The sequence below is a fragment of the Portunus trituberculatus genome, chromosome 46 (genome assembly GCF_017591435.1).
Source record: "Portunus trituberculatus isolate SZX2019 chromosome 46, ASM1759143v1, whole genome shotgun sequence".
Lineage (NCBI taxonomy): Eukaryota > Metazoa > Arthropoda > Malacostraca > Decapoda > Portunidae > Portunus > Portunus trituberculatus.
In genome coordinates, this window is record NC_059300.1 from 19,692,031 (window position 1) to 19,714,435 (window position 22,405).

General features: G+C 41.5%; 1 non-coding gene across 1 annotated transcript; it reads right to left on the minus strand.

Moving 5' to 3' along the window:
* Nucleotides 1-20,924: 20,924 nt before the first annotated feature.
* Trnav-uac lies at nt 20,925-20,998 on the minus strand. Its single transcript has one exon. It is a non-coding gene; the product is annotated as a tRNA-Val (tRNA).
* Between the last annotated feature and the right edge of the window lie 1,407 nt (nt 20,999-22,405).

The window sequence follows — 22,405 nt, forward strand, 5'->3', positions numbered from 1 at the left end:
TATATATATATATATATATATATATATATATATAAAGGAAGGAAAGAGTATTTCCATGAGGGGTGAAGGATAAAAGTGAAAAAAAAGGCAAGGGAAAAGAGAAAGCAAGACGATGTGTATAGATAAAGGGACAGGGAGAAAGAAAGGAAATATTACAAAAGGAGAAGGGCAAGAGGGATAAGGGAGAAAATGATTGCCAGTAGAGATAGAGAGAAAGGGAAGAAATGAGGGCTAAAAGGACGGGAAGTGGGGGAAGAGGAAGGAGGGAACCAGATACAAAGAATGTGGTAAAGGGAAAAGATAAAATGAGGTAGTGAGAGATTTACACTTCATGAAAGACGGAGAGATGTGAAGGAGAGGAGTGGAGAGAGTGACGGGAAGGAGAGAGGGAAGATACGGCGTGATGATGCTAAATAAATATAAATGAAAAAAAAAAAAAAAAAGGTCAATCTCAATGATGGACACTTACAGGACGAAGAATTTATTTACTGTTATCTTTTTCAGTAAATTTTTTCTTCATTGTATTAAATTTACTTTATTTTATTTCATTTATCTAATATTACTTACCCTTTCTATTTATTTACTTTTCATTTTTTTATGTGTGTGTAACAAGTCTTCTCACTGCCACGAACTCTCTTACGATCAGGAATTTTTCATCATCATCAGCACACAGGCGCGGACTTGATGGCAGTCGGTCAATTGCCAGGATGAATTAATCTAGTACAAATTAAACCTCTACGTCCTCACCGGCCAGCTGTGTCTACATTCATTACACAGTAATATTAATAAGAACGTCAGGTGACAAGATTTATATTATATTACAACCGTAGTATAAACAAATTATACTGTTTTTTATTTCGTCATTTCCTCGCTCACTCATTGCATTACACTAAAAAATTTTCGTTGACAATGTAAAGGTGACAAAATATGCAGTGTGTGTGTGTGTGTGTGTGTGTGTGTGTGTGTGTGTGTGTGTGTGTCTCTCTCTCTCTCTCTCTCTCTCTCTCTCTCTCTCTCTCTCTCTCTCTCTCTCTCTCTCTCACCGCGTAGTGTAGTGGTTAGCACGCTCGACTCACAATCAAGAGGGCTGGGAAGCGGTGAGGCAAATGGGCAAGCCTAATGTGTGGCCCCTGTTCCCCTAGCAGTAAATAGGTACGGGATGTAACTCGAGGGGTTGTGGCCTCGCTTTCCCGGTGTGTGGAGTGTGTTGTGGTTTCAGTCCTACCCGAATATCGGTCTATGAGCTCTAAGCTCGCTCCATAATTGGGAAGACTGGCTGGGTGACCAGCAGACGACCAAGGTGAATTACACACACACACACACACACACACACACACACACACACACACACACACACACACACACACACACAGAGAGCGAGCGAGCGAGCGAGCGAGAGAGAGAGAGAGAGAGAGAGAGAGAGAGAGAGAGAGAGAGAGAGAGAGAGAGAGAGAGAGAGAGAGAGAGAGAGAGAGAGAGAACCATTATAAGTACAGTACCTGTGACCCTGAAAAATAACACGGTAGATGTCAAAATTATCATAATAAACAATGTGCAATATAATATAAATTCCAAAACACGGCACTAAGCCGCCACGGCAATACTTTATCTACATACTTCCTTTGTCTGGCTCCTATTTCGATTCATCTATATTTCACAATTGACTGCTCTTAGTTTTCCAAGTCACTTAATGTTTCCTGCTTAACACCAAACTTATTCTCCATTTTGCGTTCGCGGCTTCTACTCGTACCTTTAATATATATAACTCCTTTCTCCTAGTAGCTCATATCAACAGTTTCCGCTTCCTCTATTACCACTTCCTCTCCTCTTTCCGGTCTTCCTCGTACTTTACCTCAACGACCATTGCTTCAACCTGTGTTTGCGCTTCCTCCTAGTATCCTTCCTCGTCTCCTGCGAGCTGCTTTATTTCCAGTAACTACTCCCGCAGCTGCCTAGGAGGCTGGTTCAGTAGTTAAAGTGGTGGACGGGAAGTTCTTCTTTGGAAATCCGGCAAAGACAAGTGCACACATTTTTTGAGTGGCCAAAGACTTTTATTTACGAGCAGTGTGTGTACTGGAGAATGCGAGGCCTTACTAGGAGCAATATACGATATAGTAATACACGTTGCAGCAAATGACGATAAGAAGAATTCTTACTTTATAACTTTTTGTATCTATACCATGTGGGCTTTACACGGGAATTAATGGGCTAAAGGGGGTACTTTTTGGGATAGCTCCTATCTCAAAACCCACCCACTTGGAATCTGTTCCCCCGAATGAGGAAGCCCAACCTACACTCAGACCGTGGACAGGATTTGAACCCATGCACTTGAAGACCCCTCGGACCCAAAAGCACGCATGATTCCACTGTACCACGCCGGCCCAATGTATTTCTTTAAATCAACCACTCCTTACCTTTAGCACCTCTCCACACCTCTCTCTCTCTCTCTGGTATATCCCTTTCTTCTTTCTCCTTTCGTTAAACTTCTTCTCATCTCTTCCCCTACGCACATGGGTAATCCTCGTCAATTATCTCTTGTCTGAGTTACTCCCTTCCTAACGAAATAATTGTGATCACACTAAATCATTTTCCGTCCTTTCCTCTTTCTTCCTGCTCTTGATTATGATCTTTCTCCACTTTTTTTCAACTACATCTCTTCTCTCACTTTATCACACTTCTCTCTCGTCGCTGACATTCACTCTCCTCCGTTCTTTTTTCGTACATGCCCATCTGCTCTCTTGCTAACTCCCTCCTCCGCATTTTACCAGTGGTTACCTCAAATCAGAATTCATTTAACACATTGCACATAATTTCCCTGAGCGACGACCCTCCCACGTTGATAAAGAACCCTTACCAGACACTCATGGTGCTGCCCAAACCTCCCCACCCCTCTCTCTCTCTCGTTATCCGATCTAGTATACACTATATTTCTGTATACTTCACGACACTCCACTACATTTGTCCCCAAACCACTACGGTCCTTTCCATCTTACCCACCAAAACAACACAACACAACACAACACAATACGACTTTCTGTCCCTTTTTATATCTATCACCATCCCTTCTATCTTCCTTCTACCGTAATACTGCTCTCTCTCTCTCTCTCTCTCTCTCTCTCTCTCTCTCTCTCTCTCTCCACATCCATCTTGCTACATTCTTTTGGCTAGAGTTGTCTCCCTCGCTGGTCTTCCGGCACCACCACCACCACCAACAACAAAACACAACAGGTATATTTTTGTCCTCCCAACCCCAATGCGTCATCTTCCACGACTCCAGTCACCTCGTTCTATGCACTTGCATGTTCCATGTTGCCTCAACATTCATTGCACACCAAAATACTTTTGTTTCGTCATTGTTACTCTGCCATAGTGGATAAGGTGGTGAGCGTGGGATCGGGCAGACGTCCACGCGTAGGTTCGAATCCCACCACGTACAGCCTTAAAACACTTTGCCATTTGTCGAGTGGTTTAAAGTTACCTACATATCACCATGATACCCAGGTTCTAGGTGGTTACACTCAAGATGAGCTTGGGCGGTGATATGGGCCCTAATATGGGTACCACTATAAATTAAATTGCTTGCGCCAGTAATGGGCGGAAGCTGAACAGCGCTTCCCATACACTCTTCAAGTGTGCCTACAGGCGCTATAGGCCTTACCGAAAAAAAAAAAAAAAAAAAAAAAACTCCACTCCTACCTGCATTTCATCCACTCTGCTCCCCTGCTCTTCGGTTTCCCACTGCAATTTTGTCTCCATCCCCGCCACGAACAGAATTCCCTCCTCCAATCCCACACCGCAACCAGCGGGATTTTTTTTTTTCCAACACTTTGTTTGCCCTTGGCCAGTGCCCTTGTAATGTAAAAAAAAAAACTATTGCCGTCTCACCCTCACTCGTCTTTCGCCCAATTCGATCGTTGATGTACAGCCTGCAGCTATCTGAGGAGTCCCTTTTTAGCCTCGTAACGCTGACCACTACGACACACTAATACACAGCACACCACTGCCACGTCACGGCCCTGCCAGCTCCATAACCAAACACACATAGAACACCATGGTCACATGCATGCGCCTCCGGATTTGTATTCTAAATCGCTTTGGACCTTTAAGAAGTACTATTTTCAAGGGTTGTGTCGATGATTAGTCTGATTTTCAAGTGTTTTATTCATTAACAGAGAAGGATTCTTGCTAAAATGCTACTAAGATTAAGACACCTTTGAAAAATCCAGTAAATTCCATTATAAGCTCTTAAAAGTTGTCGAGATAAAACACTAAAGTGTTTGGCAATACTCTCCTTGATTCGGTAACGGCCCACTTCACCGCCATCCACACAGTACCACCACACACACACACACACACACACACACACACACACACCTGGAGCCTCTCTCCTTATACACTGGGGATCATCATTACCGCATTATGATATTTATTGTTTTACAATCATGGAAAATTATGCTAAGTTTTACAATGATGCACGGTATAGTTGGTGTGTAAAACAGATCTGATATATTACTATTATGCATTTTTTTTATAGAAAGTTCTTAGGATGTATAAAATAGTCATTAACTACATAATCAAATAAATAAATGCATCTCGGCTTCAATTATAGCACCACTATCACCATCAGACGTTGATGTTGTTCCTGGGGATGAGGTGATGATGATGATGATGATGGTGATGATAATAATAATGATGATGATGATGATAATAACAATGATAATAATAACAATAATCATGATAATAATAATAATAATAATAATAATAATAATAATAATGATAATGATAATAATAATGATAACACATAATAATAATAATAATAATAATAACAATAATAATCGTAATAACAATAATAATAATAATAATAATAATAATAATAATAAAAAATTGACAATAAACAAATAAATAAAGGACTAAGGAATAACTAAGTTGAACACCTACACACACACACACACACACACACACACACACACACACACACACACACACACACACACACCATAGGGAACATCTAAACAACTGACTGTAAGGAGGTATGGAATATTCCTTACGAAAGAACATCGATCTTTATCTGACATATTATTGCGAGAAGAAGGACGCATGTTCCATCTTCGTGTGTGTGTGTGTGTGTGTGTGTGTGTGTGTGTGTGTGTTACTAGACGGTTGAGTTGCCACCTTCCTTCGCATGGATTAAACAACCATAGCATGTAAATAGCACATGTACTGTACTTGTTGTATAATTGGTAATTTCGTTTTGCATATTTTAGTTGTTCCATGTATTTAATTCCATGTCAAAGATAGTTTTCAGCAACCCTACTGAAGCTCTTGACTAACCAATGTATAAAAATATGTAAAAAAAAAAAAAAAAAAAAAAAAAAAGTATTAAACCAGAGAGAGAGAGAGAGAGAGAGAGAGAGAGAGAGAGAGAGAGAGAGATGGATCACTTTCCATTTTCGGCAGTCTCTCTCTCTCTCTCTCTCTCTCTCTCTCTCTCTCTCTCTCTTAACTCTACTTCAGTTGCCATTCCTCTTTTCTCTTATCTTCCCTCATCCGCCAGGCTATTCCATTTCCTATTCTCCCCCCCAAACCTTCCTACGCTCTCTCTCTCTCTCTCTCTCTCTCTCTCTCTCTCTTTGTTACCACAGAATCTTCCCACCAGACATTGACAACACCTACACACTATACTTTGATCAAGTACCCAGGTTAACATTTCCCGTACTGATTTATTACTGATTTGATTTAATATAATGTTCAAAGCCGCTGGAGGTCTTCCCTTCTTGATCTTTTTCACTATAAGGATTTACTCTTATTTTCTCCCCTTCCAGAGGTGTTCGATAAGTTGGAGGAAAATAATGTCACGTAAAACAACTTTGAAAACTTATATTAACTTGATAAGGTTCCTTTCTTCCCCCCACCCTCTCTCTCTCTCTCTCTCTCTCTCTCTCTCTCTCTCTCTCTCTCTCTCTCTCTCTCTCTCCTCGTGTCTGTTTTTCCTTTTCTTTATAATATTTTATTTTTATCCCCCTTCCTCCGATTAGTTTCTCTCTCTCTCTCTCTCTCTCTCTCTCTCTCTCTCTCTCTCTCTAAATAACTTAATAATATACACATTAATTCAAATTAATTTACCCTCACATTCCCCTTCAATTTTCTTCCATGCCCGCTATCCACTCCACTTAACTCTTTTTTCATATATCATCACTCTCACTTTCGTAACTCCCGTTCACTCCCAGTGTTACATCCCAAACTCTCCTCCATATCTACACACACACACACACACACACACACACACACACACACACACACCGCGAAGTGTAGTGATTAACGCGCTCGACTCACAATCGAGAGGGCTCGGGTTCTAGTCTCGGAAAACGGCGAGGCAAATGGGCAAGCCTCTTAATGTGTGGCCCCTGTTCACCTAGTAGTAAATAGGTACGGGATGTAACTCGAGGGGTTGTGGCCTCGCTGTCCCGGTGTGTGGAGTGTGTGATGTGGTCTCAGTCCTACCCGAAGATCGGTCTATGAGCTCTGAGCTCGCTCCGTAATGGAGAAGGCTGCCTGGGTGACCAGCAGGCGACCGTAAGGAATTACACACACACACATACACACGCACACACACACACACACACACACACACACACACACACACACACACACATATACACTTCCACTTATTTTTGTTATACTCGATTAAATCAAATTTACTTCCACTTGAGTACACTCATCAACGCCTCTTTTACTCTCTTCTACTCTTGTCCGCTCCTAAATCCACCAAGGTTTTCTGCTCACTCCTCAAGATAAAGTATGGGCCAGAAATGAAATAACCTGTATTAACGCCCAGAGCACAGTGTCCTGATCTGCCCACTTTTTCATAACAAAAGTTAGTTTCTTATGATATCAGAAAGCACAGGATCACTAAACACATGTATGTGAATGATGGACATTGCTCGATTATTTATTCACCATGACAGTGACTGACATACCGATTAATTTATAAAGCAAGGGAGTCAGATCAAACGGAGCTAGACTAGCTAGTATCGGCAGCTAGTGTTGTAAACTATCAAGGCAACACCAAACTCAGGTAACTTAACTTAACCTAACCTAATCTAACCAAACTAAACGTGTAAATTAGCTAGGAAGCATCAATCTTCGATAACTTAACTTAACCTGACTTAAACTGGTCTAACAAGAATGAACGCATAAAAAACTAAGAACAACCAAACTCTGATAACATTAGGTAATTTAACTTTGCCTAACCTAAGCTGGTCTAACGGGAACGAACGGGTAAAATCAGCTATAGCAGCCACAGATATCTGACAACTTAACTTAATCGAACCAAACGCAACCTTACCTAAGCAAACTGAAAGAAAAATTTAGATTGGCAGCAACAAACTCACATAAATCCGCATAACCTAACCGAACGCGTGAGTTAGGTAACACCACCAAACTCGTACACTGCATTGGACATGTGAGAATGATTTAGTAAGTGAGGTAGACAACACACGATAGGTAATTCAGAAAGGACAGGTGGGACTTATTCGTCTGGAGAAGTGGGCAGCATATCGGAAGAGGCACATAGTGGGATGGTCTACCGGATGTCTGAGGGGATGGATCGAAGAGAATGTATAGATCAATTGGACAGGTTGACTGGATAAGAGGTAAAAACTCTCTCTCTCTCTCTCTTCCTAAAAGTTACTCTTATGCACCTACGCGTCTAGAGAGAGAGAGAGAGAGAGAGAGAGAGAGAGAGAGAGAGAGAGAGAGAGAGAGAGAGAGAGAGAGAGAGAGAGATACACAAACAACGGAAGTGACGAACAGGAGGAGGAGGAGGAGGAGGAGGAGGAGGAGGAGGAGGAGGAGGAGGAGGAGGAGGAGGAGGAGGAGGAGGAGGAGGAGGAGGGCATAACGCTGTAAACATGATGACCCCGTACCTACTGGCGAAGGAAGAAGAGTCTATTTATAACACAGCAGAAGGTAACCTCATTTTAAATATTAATCATGAGAAGTAGTAGACTTGTATCTCTCTCACACACACACACACACACACACACACACACAGAGAGAGAGAGAGAGAGAGAGAGAGAGAGAGAGAGAGAGAGAGAGAGAGAGAGAGAGAGAGAGAGAGAGAGAGAGAGAGAGAGAGAGAAAATTGGGGCGAGTCATAGGAGATGGTAATAAGAGTGAAAAAAAAAAAAAAAAAAAATCATTTTAATCTGGCAAAACTATTATTCTCAAAAGTCATCATCCATTATTAGCATCGTCATCACCATCATCGTTATCAATACCAGCATCACCATCACCATCACCACCATGTCATTGCTCTAAATCACTGCCATGCCTCACCTTAATTACTCACCTCCTCTACTTCGCTTTTAGAAAACAAGTAATCATTTTTTTTTTCAGCTTACGTAATTATGAAGTGAGAGGCAATAGCGTTTCTCAGTGGTAAACCCTCATTTGACTTAACTGAGGAGGGTCCATTGCATCACGCCAATGGTGTTTATTTTTATACAGCGTTGACAGATTACTCTGTTACCATATGTGGACAGCTCTCTCTCTCTCTCTCTCTCTCTCTCTCTCTCTCTCTCTCTCTCTCTCTCTCTCTCTCTCTCTCTACTACTACTACTACTACTACTACTTCTACTACTACTACTACTACTACAACTACTATTACTACTTCTACTACTACTACTACAACTATTACTACTGCTTCTATTGCTACTACTACTACTACTACTACTACTACGACCATAATTGCGATTATTAATACTGCAAATTATATTATTTTGAAGGGGGGAAGGAAATGTGTGGGACTTACTATGTATATGATATAATCTGTTAAAGGCGACCGAGTCTTCCACATAATGGAGTAGAACACACTGCCAATTACACACACACAGAGAGAGAGAGAGAGAGAGAGAGAGAGAGAGAGAGAGAGAGAGAGAGAGAGAGAGAGAGAGAGAGAGAGAGAGAGAGAGAGAGAGAGAGAGAGAGAGAGAGAGAGAGAGAGAGAGAGAGAGATTCTTTTCAGTGACTGGTATGAGGAAGAACTACATTTGTTATTTTACAGAAGACGATGAAAAGGAATGAACTCGGAAGGTAGCCAATCTTGTAATCAATAGAGTATCAGTGAGAACTCTTATACCTCATCAATATTAAAGCTACATATGCTATTAACCCCTTCAATGCTGGTACAAATTTTTACCTTGAGATCTGTGAATGATTAGACCAACTTATTTATTTACATTAGGAAGGGTCTATGGAGGAGAGAAGATTACTGCCCACAATTTTCACTATTCTAATCACCACATGAGTTTCTAGAGCTGTACTCGTATAAAATCACCAAATAGTAACCAGAATGAATATAGAAATGCGTCATGGTACTGAAGGGTTTAATAATAATCTGGCACGAAAAAGAGATACAAAGCTATCAAGATGGAATTCCCTTTTCACCTAACGGCCCTACCACTTGGTACTATGCGCTGGAAACACGAATGAATGAAAACACTAAAAACAAGAAATAGATCAAGCAGACAATGAATCAGCATAACAATCATCACACAACCAAACCTCCACACAAACACTACACAAGAACAACACAGATCACCACTGCATCCAATACCCGCTCCCTCCACCGCACCATATACCCGCTCCCTCCACAGCACCCAATACCCGCTCCCTCCATAGCACCCAATACCTGCTCCCTCCACAGCACCCAATACCCGCTCCCTCCACCGCACCCAATACCCGCTCCCTCCACAGCACCCAATACCCGCTCCCTGCACAACACCCAATACCAGCTCCCTCCACAGCGCCCAATACCCGCTCCCTCCATTGACCTAAACTTACTTTTTTTCCTTAATATAGTTCAATTTTCTTCCTCCTCTACCACAGCTTTCCTCGTCTACACACACCTTTTCCGAGCATGGTCCCCTTTACTCTCTCTCTCTCTCTCTCTCTCTCTCTCTCTCTCTCTCTCTCTCTCTCTCTCTCTCGCCACACATCACACGCCCCGGATATTTCCCCGTGGGTCCACTAGAAAATCCTGTTTCCCGCACAGAAAACGACGCCTGATTACGGTGCATTAACCCATGAGATCACCACCATCTCTCTCTCTCTCTCTCTCTCTCTCTCTCTCTCACTGCGGCATTACACATTGCTACACCACTATGGCATTTTCCTTTTAAGTCTAATGTTCTATGTCTTCCGTACGTGTTGAATTATCTGCAGGATTGTCTATCTCCCATATCCGTTTCCCGGTCATGGTTTGATATTCTCTCTCTCTCTCTCTCTCTCTCTCTCTCTCTCTCTCTCTCTCTCTCTCTCTCTCTCTCATGAAGAAAGAATATGACAATATTTCTCACTTTCAAGTCTTTTACAATCATTTGTCTCCTTCAATTCCTTCATATCATTTTCTTCCTTCCCCTCCTCATTTCCTTCTTATTTCTCCTTCTCCTCGTCCTTCTATCTTTCTCCTCGTTTTCCCTCCCCATTCTCGTCTCGCCTTCTCCTCGCAAGACACACAGCACACCTCTTCCTCTTTACGTCTCCTCACTCAGGCTATTCTTTCTCAGAATCTTCCTCCTTTGTGCGCGCGCGCATGTGTGTGTGTGTGTGTGTGTGTGTGTGTGTGTGTGTGTGTGTGTGTGTGTGTGTGAGAGAGAGAGAGAGAGAGAGAGAGAGAGAGAGAGAGAGAGAGAGAGAGAGAGAGAGAGAGAGAGAGAGAGAGAGAGAGAGAGAGAGACTAATCGATCCAAGGAGTGAAATAGACATAAAAGATTAACAGATTTTCCACATCTTTCCTGACACTCAGCCGCATGAAAATAAATAAATACAATAGAGAGTACGCATCTATACAAGGAGAGTTAAATAACGAAACTAAAGAGGAGGAAATATAAGTGATTTTGAGAAGAAATTGTCTAATACAAACACGTTCGCTTCGACTTGCTTTTGAGGTTGGCTGCAAATAAAAATAAAACAGTGATGGTCAATGCAAGATGTGTGAATAGAGGATTTCTGATTCAAACATTCCCCACTCCTGCACCTGATCGCGTCTCCTTCACTCAATCAAGAGCCATCTGGGCCGCGAGAGCACCTGCAGCCATCCGTTATGTTAAAAAATTCCACGTAACTCCGGAAATCAGTTGAAATGAAGACATGCGCATCCATTCCATCCAGGTTTCCCTTTTCTTTATAACTCGTAATACTCATAAATATATAACAAATTCGTATTTACAGTTATGCCTCTATGTGCTGGTTATTTATCAGGATGCTCTCTCTCTCTCTCTCTCTCTCTCTCTCTCTCTCTCTCTCTCTCTCGTAAAATACACCAAAAACATTATACCTATTTGAAATGTGTGTGTGTGTGTGTGTGTGTGTGTGTGTGTGTGTGTGTGTGTGTGTGTGTGTGTGTGTGTGTGTGTGGCTTTTAGAAAATTTTCCAGAACCTTACATTTGTGATCCAAGAAAATTTACGAGCGCTTCCTTCCTTTCTTTCTCTCCACCACCCACGCAGTTCCTCTTCCATACCTTCCCCCTCCTTCGTCTGCTCGGCTTCTGCGTCTCTCCTTGTTTACTTCCGTCAGCCTATCTCTTCTCATTCCACGCTTCATCCCATCTCCTCTTCATGTATTAATGCCCTTCCGTCGCTATACCACGACCAATCCATCTATTTTGCTGAAGGGATGGTCTAAGCAGAAACCGTGAGGATAAAGGGCGTCTCTACAAGGGGAGTGACGCGGCCGCCGAATCTCTGTGCACGAGGCAAAATAAATGGATTGTCGAAGGGGTGATGTCACGGCAACTTCAGTGTGAAATAGAAAGAGGGGAAAAAAAAAATTTAAAAGAAGAAAGAAACGACGATCTATTGCAAAGCTTTAGGCACAAAAAACAAACAAAAAAAAAACAGTGACATGTTAAGATTACGATGGCATACAATGAAATCCCTCCTTTGCATACAAACACACAAGGACCGGATGGGATGAAGCTGTATCTGTAAATAAGGGAATCCCATTTTTCTTTTTATCTGTCAGGGTTATTCTTAAACCACAGTTCCTAACCTTCCCAAGATGAGGCAGAGGTTAAGAAGTGGAGCCTTTCTGGACGGAGGACCACTGTGCGACACACACACACACACACACACACACACACACACACACACACACACACACACACACACACACACACACACACACACACACACACACACACACACACACACACACACAAACCTGATCTATTTGTCGGTACCTTGTGATAAGTCTATATCTAGAAAGACCCTACTTCTGAACTTCCGCCTCACCATCAGTGGGTTAGGAAGTGTGTTGCGAGCGTACATACGAGTATTGCGAACACAGACTTATGACAAAGTATGCTAATAAAAAGCAACCTCCGCCTCTGCATTATTAGTATGTGTGACGGTAAAAACAACACAAAGCTGATGATGAATGCACTGAAACTTTGCGTAAAAAAATTTCCTACAATGGATTTGGACAGGCCATCTTGACTTCAAACTAAAAACATTATGATCATCGTAACTATTGTCATGAAGAACAAAAACAATAAAACGGTGGTGATGATGATGATAAAAATGTAACAATAAAACAATAATATCAAAAAAGAAAACAATGAAAGTAGAAAGAAAGAATGAGATAACCAAAGAAAAAACAATCAAAGAAGAACGAAGAAGAAGAAGAAGAAGAAGAAGAAGAAGAAGAAGAAAAAAAAAAAGAAGAAATTTAAAGGAAGACAGTTAAAAGAAAAAAGTCCAGTGTGTGTGTGTGTGTGTGTGTGTGTGTGTGTGTGTGTGTGTGTGTGTGTGTGTGTAATTCACCATGGTCGACTGCTGGTCACTCAGCCAGTCTTCCCCATTACGGAGCGAGCTCAGAGCTCATAGACCGATCTTCGGGTAGGGCTGAGACCATGATGCACATCACACATAACACACACCGGGAAAGCGAAGCCACAACCCCTCGAGTTACATCCCGTACCTATTTACTACTAGGTGAACAGGGGCCACACATTAAGAGGCTTGCCCATTTGCCTCGCCGCTTCCGGGACTCGAACCCGGCCCTCTCGATTGTGAGTCGAGCGTGCTAACCACTACACTACTGTGTGTGTGTGTGTGTGTGTGTGTGTGTGTGTGTGTGTGTGTGTGTGTGTGTGTGTGTGTGACGTTCTATTACAATCTACGAGTATAACTCATCACTATGTTCTCGTATACCATCCCTCCCTCATTACCACCAATCATCACTCTGTCACCATTCCTTACTTTTTATTACCTTGCATCAACATTCGTATACTCTCCACCACGAACAACCATCAGCCATCACTAATAGCAGTGAGAACAACACCAACTCAGCTACACTAATAACACGCTGATCATACAAGAAGTGCATTATAAACCGGTAGTGAGTCAAGGAACCATATTCATAAACACTGCTCTCTCACCACAATTACTTTTTCAAGGAGGTGGTTAGCTGGGTTGTCAAAAGTGTTTCTTCCATTAATTATGAAGAAATCTGATTAATCTGTCACTAGAACCGTAAAACACACCCCTAAAAAAAACATGCAGATTCAAGTAAGGCTTTTGAATGTAGTGGAAGCGCGGCACAGATGTGTCTCTGAGTACTAAGTAATTTTACTCAGATACAATTAAAGAGAAATAAAATAAGGAAAAGACAGGGAAATTTCATATCACTCAGCAAAAACTCGAAAATATAAATCATTCTTCTACGCATTTCGAATTAATTTCCTGAGTCTCAACAGTTCTCAAACTCACCTGTGCGCATCGAATGGCATAAGCAAAGTAAGGCAGAAGAGTAAACACAAATATAACATGAGGAGGAAAGCGCTTCAGTCCGCCACCGCTGCCGCCTTCCCTTCCAACCGGGCATTCATCAGATTCGCCCTCCCAGATTGCCTCCTCGCCTCTGCAACACACTTTCTTTTCCTAATTTTTGCAATGGGAACAGAAGTTTTCATTTTCAAGAAAATATGTGTGTGTGTGTGTGTGTGTGTGTGTGTGTGTGTGTGTGTGTGTGTGTGTGTGTGTGTGTGTGTTTCCAGTTAAGAAAATGGGGACATGAAAAAGAACTGGTATTCCATTTAGTAGTAAAAATTAATGAAGAAGAGAAATATATTTTTTTTCTCTCTCTCTCTCTCTCTCTCTCTCTCTCTCTCTCTCTCTCTCTCTCTCTCTCTCTCTCTCTCTCTCTCTCACCTACACCCACTCACACACACCAATACACACACATACACAGCAAAGTGGAAGCGAAGCAAGGGTGATTCGGCAAATCTTCCCTCACCAGAAAGCCTGAACAAAGGACGGAAGACAGCAACAGTGGACACGTGTCGCCCGACGGGAGCAAGAAAAGGAAGAAAAGGAATAGGAAAAAAAAAAAGATAAATAAATAAGTAAGCCACACTAAGTCCCACATTCACTGATTTTCTTTTCCCTCGATGATATATATTTTTACCAGTGTGTTTCTTGTGTTTCTAGAAACCCATACAATGGCTCGTGTACGCACGCGCGCAGACGCACATGTACACACACACACTCACACACACACACACACACACACACACACACACACACACACACACACACATACACACACACACACATACAACCTATATCACTATTGAGTTGATAAAAATTCGTCTTTCAGTGAACTCACTCTCTCTCTCTCTCTCTCTCTCTCTCTCTCTCTCTCTCTCTCTATCACATACTACATTAACTCAGCCTAAAATGAGGTCATCCCACGCCAGACACAGAAATTGAAACTTAGGTTGAGGGAGCATAAAGATGGACATGAGAGAGAGAGAGAGAGAGAGAGAGAGAGAGAGAGAGAGAGAGAGAGAGAGAGAGAGATATTCCTTCCTCATAAATTGCTCACATCAAATTATACAAGTTCAGCAAATTTTATGACATGTAAATAGAGAGGCACGTTATGTAGCCATCTTGATAATTTTTGGAAAGAATGCAATTATGATGATGCGAGAGAAGACTACGTTAAAAAAGAAATTTCGCCCGGGAGCAGTTAAAAATAAAGTGGGAAAAATTTCTTAGGTGAGCAATAACGAATAAAAGGTTAAACAATAGAGGGGGCTATTGTAAAGGCACAAATATCTAAAAAGTTAAACGCTCAAGGAGAAAATAGACTGTTCCATAATGTACGTGTAATTAACCTTTTGACTGCTATTTGGTACACCTTTTCTTAATTACTATGCGTTATGAGACATGTTTACAGGACTAGCATTATAAAACAAAACACCAAAGTCACACCAATTCACTACCCATCCTCCCAAAAATAATACCCTATGTGTTTTTCTTTCCCTTTAATTTAGTTTTATAAAATATTGAGAAATAAAGTTCATATGTAGCACACACAACTCCTCACTTGACGAGGCAGTTTTTTACTTACATTTCTAACAAAAGCGACACTTGCCATTTTTTGGCAACTTGGTTAGAAATGTCTGACGTGAATCTTGAGCTTGCCTTCTCTCTCTCTCTCTCTCTCTCTCTCTCTATCCACATTCCCATTCCCGTCCTTCTCCCAATCACAAAAGCTTCTTATATTCCCTTAATACACACACACACACACACACACACACACACACACACAGAGAGAGAGAGAGAGAGAGAGAGAGAGAGAGAGAGAGAGAGAGAGAGAGAGAGAGAGAGAGAGAGAGAGAGAGAGAGAACGCTTGGAGGAGTCTACAAAAAAAAAAAATAAATAAATAAATAAAAAGTAAAAATAGCCAACCCTGATCCGTTCATTTCGTGTCCAGTATAAAGGAACACATGCAGTGTCAAGAAGTATCAACATGACCTATTGATAAAGTTTCAAACCTTTGTTTTTCACACTATATTACTTTTTAATTGCTTATTTAAGATAATTTACGTATATATGAAAAATGAAAAGATCTAATGCTTTCCCCACAAAAAACAATACAATCACACCAAGAAACAATAAACACAAAGGGCTGCATTTTCTTGTAACACGAGTCTTTTCCAACTCAGTATCTTTACTTGTTCTTTACACATCTTCAATTATTAAACGGTAAAATTTTAAAATCTATTCATTCAATCGCCTTTCCCTAGCAGATGCTTATAAAGACTTCATGCACTAGTTGTGGCGTTGTTAATTGCTTCGTATCACAGGGGAACGAATAAGCTGAAAAAAAAAAAGATATTTAGAAGGTCACACAGAAAGAGAGGATGTAGACAAGGAAAATTACTAAAACTGAAAATATTAAGCACGTCAGGAAAACTGAAGATACCAATAAAATAATAAAGCCAATGATGAAAATGTTATGAAAAAAAAATTGCTTTGAGGGATAACCATTATTATTGCAATCATCATCATTAATATCACAGCTCATCACCACAATTTATCCATTTTTTTTTCACAGCACTACTATCACCACCCGCATCATACACACCACTATCAACACTTGAAACTGCCTTGTGCACTATTTTCCCAACATCATCACATCACTCTCACCTTTACTACTCATTATAACCTGCCAACACTATCCAAACTAGCCACGTCACTATCACCATAATTAACCACATCAAGATTGCTCACCATAACAAGCATGCACACACACACACACACACACACACACACACACACACACACACGCCCGGTAGCTCAGTGGTTAGAGCGCTGGCTTCACAAGCCTAGCAGTGAGTAGGTACGGGATATAAATCGAGGAGTTGTGACCTTGTTGTCCCGGTGTGTGGTGTGTGCCTGGTCTCAGGCCTCTCCGAAGATCGGAAATAATGAGCTCTGAGCTCGTTCCGTAGGGTAACGTCTGGCTTTCTCGTCAGAGACTGCAGCAGATCAAACAGTGAAACACACAAATGCATACACAAACGCTCAAGCCCAAATGACAAGACTTTACTATTACCACCACTACTACAACCTTCACGATCTTTCACAATCATCACCAACATTACCCCCACGAAAAAAGATGATCACAACTATCCTTAATTCTCATAAACACCATCATCACTACCATTGCTTTTCACCATTACTATCACTGTCAAAAGAAAAAAAGAAAAAAAAAAATATCCTCACACTCTCTCTCTCTCTCTCTCTCTCTCTCTCTCTCTCTCTCTCTCGACCAACGCTTTTCAGTCCAATAAAAAATATTCCGACAACTGTTTTCTCTATCTATATCCATGACCTTTTGCTCTCCTCTCCTCCACCACCACCTCCTTCTTCTCCTCCTCCTCCTCCTCCTCCTCCTCCACCATTACCACCGCCAGCGCTACCACCACTAACAGCACTGCCACAACCGCTATCACAGTTATTATTGCACCAAATAGTACTGCCACTCATACTATCACACTTCACCACCGCCATCACCACTCTTATCACCACCACAAAAAGGTCAAGGCCTCCAAGAGAGAGAGAGAGAGAGAGAGAGAGAGAGAGAGAGAGAGAGAGAGAGAGAGAGAGAGAGAGAGAGAGGCTACCGGCAGCGCTCGCAAGTGAAAAAAAATATATACAAAGAAATAAAACTTCATATTAGAAAGTTAAGAAACAGTATAAAGAAAAGAGAAGGGAAGGTACTGCGTGAATTACTGGGGAAATTGTTGGAGCAGAAAAAAGAAATTAAGAAGGAGAAGAAAAGAGGAAAATTTGATTTAACTACGGAAACAAATATTGAAGAAAGGTGGTGGTGGTGGTGGTGGTCAGACTGCTCTCTCTCTCTCTCTCTCTCTCTCTCTCTCAATAGTGGAGGTATAGCTCTGCCTACATGGAAGAGATCTGAAAATTCTGCCAAAGGATGTCGATGGAATTTCTATAAACACGTAACTGTATCAGTAAGGGCCACCTGGTTCCACGGTGGTGCGATGTTGATTTAGGGGGTGGATGCGAGACTTCTTTCCTTCCCTTATATATCCATCTTTGGGACTCATGTCAGGGATTTGTAAGGATATATGTATGTATGTGTGCATGTATGTATGTATCATTAAAATCGGTGCAAAATGAGCAGAGGTATCTTTTTTTCACTTTAAATGCATGAAGGAACTCGGCAAAGGTCACTAAATGGAGAAGGGTAGATGATGACTGTTAGTTTGGTGCTCCCACAATAAATAACAAATATAAATGAAACAACAATAATAATGATGATGACGATAATAACAAATATAATAGAAATAATAATAATAATAATAATAATAATAATAATAATAATAATAATAATAATAAAAACAATAATAATTTATATTCATTATTATTATTATTATTATTATTATTATTATTATTATTATTATTATTATTATTATTATTATTATTATCATCATCATTATTACTATTAAAACGACAACAATAAGTTAACCAAAGACAACAAAAAAGAAAATTTCCTAATACATCCTGATACGCATCTCGAAATGCATGCAGGAGTATGAATCTACAAACACAAATTAATCCATTACAGAAGTATTGCGCGTTTAGTGTCTACTGTAAAGGTATCACCCAAACTAAGGACTTTGCAAGTGTCTCCACATACATCAACACTTTCTTTTAGTCTTTTAAGAATTCTTAAGACAGCCTAGTTCATCGGTCCATATATTTCCCACTCTTCAATTTATAGGTCTGAAATTTGCATGACTTGTGACATCACTACATGTACTTGAAGGCAGCTGTTCATATAATTAAAAGTCAGTAGATCACATAGCAAAATACATAAATACACCTCAAAAGAGACACTACAGACGCTCTCTGCACTGCTTTTGTCTTGCACTGTGGCGGGGTTGACCTAGTATATAACGTCACCAACTACCACCCCATGACTACTGGTACCACGCAGCGGTATCTTCTTGTGCCGGGGGGGGGAGAGAGAGAGAGAGAGAGAGAGAGAGAGAGAGAGAGAGAGAGAGAGAGAGAGAGAGAGAGAGAGAGAGAGAGAGAGAGAGAGAGAGAGAGAGATATGAAGGGAAGCTGACTTAAACGGAAAATAATATACGTATAATCTGTCAAGTAGACGGATTGAGATTGATAAATACCTGGTTATGAATCCATATATAGAACTTTATACACCTGAATACTTCAAAACATTATCATCATTATTATCAGTAATAGCAATAGTAGCGAAGGTAGGAGGAGAAGAGCAGCAGTAGTAGTAGCAGCAGCATTATAGTTATAAGTTAGGTAAACTCGAGACATTAAGAGCATCAGCCAGATAAGCATACAAGCTGTAAAAGTGTGGAAGTCATTGTTAAATTGAGACAGCAGATTACTTAACAGGGTCATGTTTAGATGGTAAAAAAATTCAATCCATCTCTCTCTCTCTCTCTCTCTCTCTCTCTCTTTTATACTGGTTCGAGTGAGAAAGGATTAGTAAAGCAGTAGCGAGAGAGAGAGAGAGAGAGAGAGAGAGAGAGAGAGAGAGAGAGAGAGAGAGAGAGAGAGAGAGAGAGAGAGAGAGAGAGAGAGAGAGAGAGAGAGAGAGAGAAAGTTGAAAATAGGTTTAAAATGAAACATGAAAGTGCTTATCAGATTTCACGCATACATACGCATTGAAGCAGAGAGAGAGAGAGAGAGAGAGAGAGAGAGAGAGAGAGAGAGAGAGAGAGAGAGAGAGAGAGAGAGAGAGAGAGAGAGAGAGAGAGAGAGAGGGAGAGAGAGAGAGAGAGGTGTCAAAAAAGAAAATATGAACGCTTATCGCACAGTGAAGACACATAGGCACACACACAGACACAGACACACACACACACAGACACAGACACACACACACACACACACACACACACACACACACACACACACACACACAACGTAACGAAAAACTCCCTTCCTCCCTTCCTTGCACTCCCATCGTCCACTTAACCTTCGTATCATAACACTTCACGCATCATTCCTCCATCGCCCTGCCTTGCCCATCTCTCCTTCAATCTCTCTCTCTCTCTCTCCTTCCTCCAGCAGACACTCCCTACCTGGCTGTCGAGGGGCCAATCATCCTCCACCTGCCAATATCTGCTCACCTCGACAGGCTCAGGAAAATTGCCTTACCTGTGAAAAACCATCACCTGTAGTGTGTGTGTGTGTGTGTGTGTGTGTGTGTGTGTGTGTGTGTGTGTGTGTGTGTAACAGGTGTGTATTATTAATAACAATAGGCTTCGCAACAATACAACTCTGGACTTGATAGCTCCTAATCCTTTGAAAAGTTAAAATACATGCATATATGTATTTTGCACTCCCCTCCCCCACCCCCCACACACACACTCACAGAAGCACGGACACGTGTACACTGTAGTGGCAGATAGAAGCTTAACTTCGAGAAGTAAAATCTCAAATAAAAAGTTCTTTTCGCACTCTTCATCTCCGTAATAAGTGTGTGTGTGTGTGTGTGTGTGTGTGTGTGTGTGTGTGTGTGTGTGTGTGTGTGTGTGTGTGTGTTTGTAAATCACCTCGGTCGCCTGCTGATCACCCAGCCAGTCTTCCCCATTACGGAGCGAGCTCAGAGCTCATAGACCGATCTTCGGGTAGGACTGAGACCACAACACACTCCACACACCGGAAAAGCGAGGCCACAACCCCTCGAGTTACATCCCGTACCTATTTACTACTAGGTGAACAGGGGCCACACATTAAGAGGCTTGTCCATATGCCTCGCCACTTACCGGGATTCGAACCCGGGCCCTCTCGATTGTGAGTCGAGCGTGCTAACCACTTCACTACGCAGTGTGTGTGATTCACTGTTTGATCTGCTGCAGTCTCTGACGAGACAGCCAGACGTTACCCTACGGAACGAGCTCAGAGCTCATTATTTCCGATTTTCGGACAGGCCTGAGACCAGGCACACACCACACACCGGGACAACAAGATCACAACTCCTCGATTTACATCCCGTACCTACTCACTGCTAGGTGAACAGGGGCTACACGTGAAAGGAGACACACCCAAATATCTCCACCCGGCCGGGGAATCGAACCCTGGTCCTCTGGCTTGTAAAGCCAGCGCTCTAACCACTGAGCTACCGGGCGTGTGTGTGTGTGTGTGTGTGTGTGTGTGTGAGAGAGAGAGAGAGAGAGAGAGAGAGAGAGAGAGAGAGAGAGAGAGAGAGAGAGAGAGAGAGAGAGAGAGAGAGAGAGTCCTCTAACTTCTCCCTCCTAGCAGTGTGTGTTCGCTCTGCTAGACATAACTCTCTAACTCATTATTATGAACATCCTCAACATTAACACATGTGACAAATATCTAGTTATGAGAATTTATGTATGAGCATGACATGTTATGAAGATGAATGTATGTGTTTGTCATTGTCGTCAATTAATTAGTTTCCCCTTCTACTCTCGCAATACGTCACCCTCAGTGTGAGTTTAGAAAAAGCAGTCGTTGTTCGTTGTTGACAAAATGTTAAAAGATCCTGGGTACCCCATGGCGCAACACTGTATTGGTGCGTTATTGATTGTCCCTCAGCAACTCCGTCACGACGCTAGACTCATGTGCTTACAAAATTTGGTTAGATTTGGTGTATACATTTGCTTGTTTGGATGTTATTCAGATTTGACATTTTACAATTGACTAACTTAGAAAGTTAAGTGTTATTTCAAGTATATGTAGATTTGTTACTTTACCGCATCATCATCAGTCAGACATAATCAAGTGATCTACATCATTAGATATCCTTTTAACAGTGTTCTAGACTTACAATGCACATTAGATAATGGTTTCTTGCACAGACAATTTTCGTCGTACTAATGAAGTTGCGAAGGTCTGAGGTACTGTGAGTCTGTCGCCAAGGTATTACATAAATGTGGTTGTTCTAACAAATCAACACACACACACACACACACACACACACACACACATATATATATATATATATATATATATTAGGGAACGACCGATTAATTATCGGCCGGGCCGATTATGGGCGCCGATATTAAGTATTTTGATGAATATCGGCATCGGCCTTTTTTTTTTTTAATTCGACGGCCGATAAAAGATAAATTTAAAACTGGGTTATTTTAGCTCTTTATGCAGCCGCGCCTCTCTGTCTGCTGTCACTACTCTGTCTCCAACATTGTCCCACCCACAGCACCATTTGATTGGTTACAAGCAGAGCCACGGCAACAGCCAATCAGCAGTGAAAGCTCTGCATGCACAGTGCTTACACTCACGGTGGAGAACAAGGAATATACAAGGAGGAAGGTGTGGTGTGGGTTAAAGTTTGGAGGACAGCGGCGGTGCTGCCAACTGTTGGTAGCGAACAATTTCATAGAAACGTTTTCAGGAGTAACTTATGAAGATTTTTCCCATGTTCTTTCCCCCCCCACCCCCCGCCCAACCTCCTATTCATTCCCTCTATTCTGTCGTGTTAATAAACTTATAAGGTAAATAAAACATGTTTATATATATATATATATATATATATATATATATATATATAT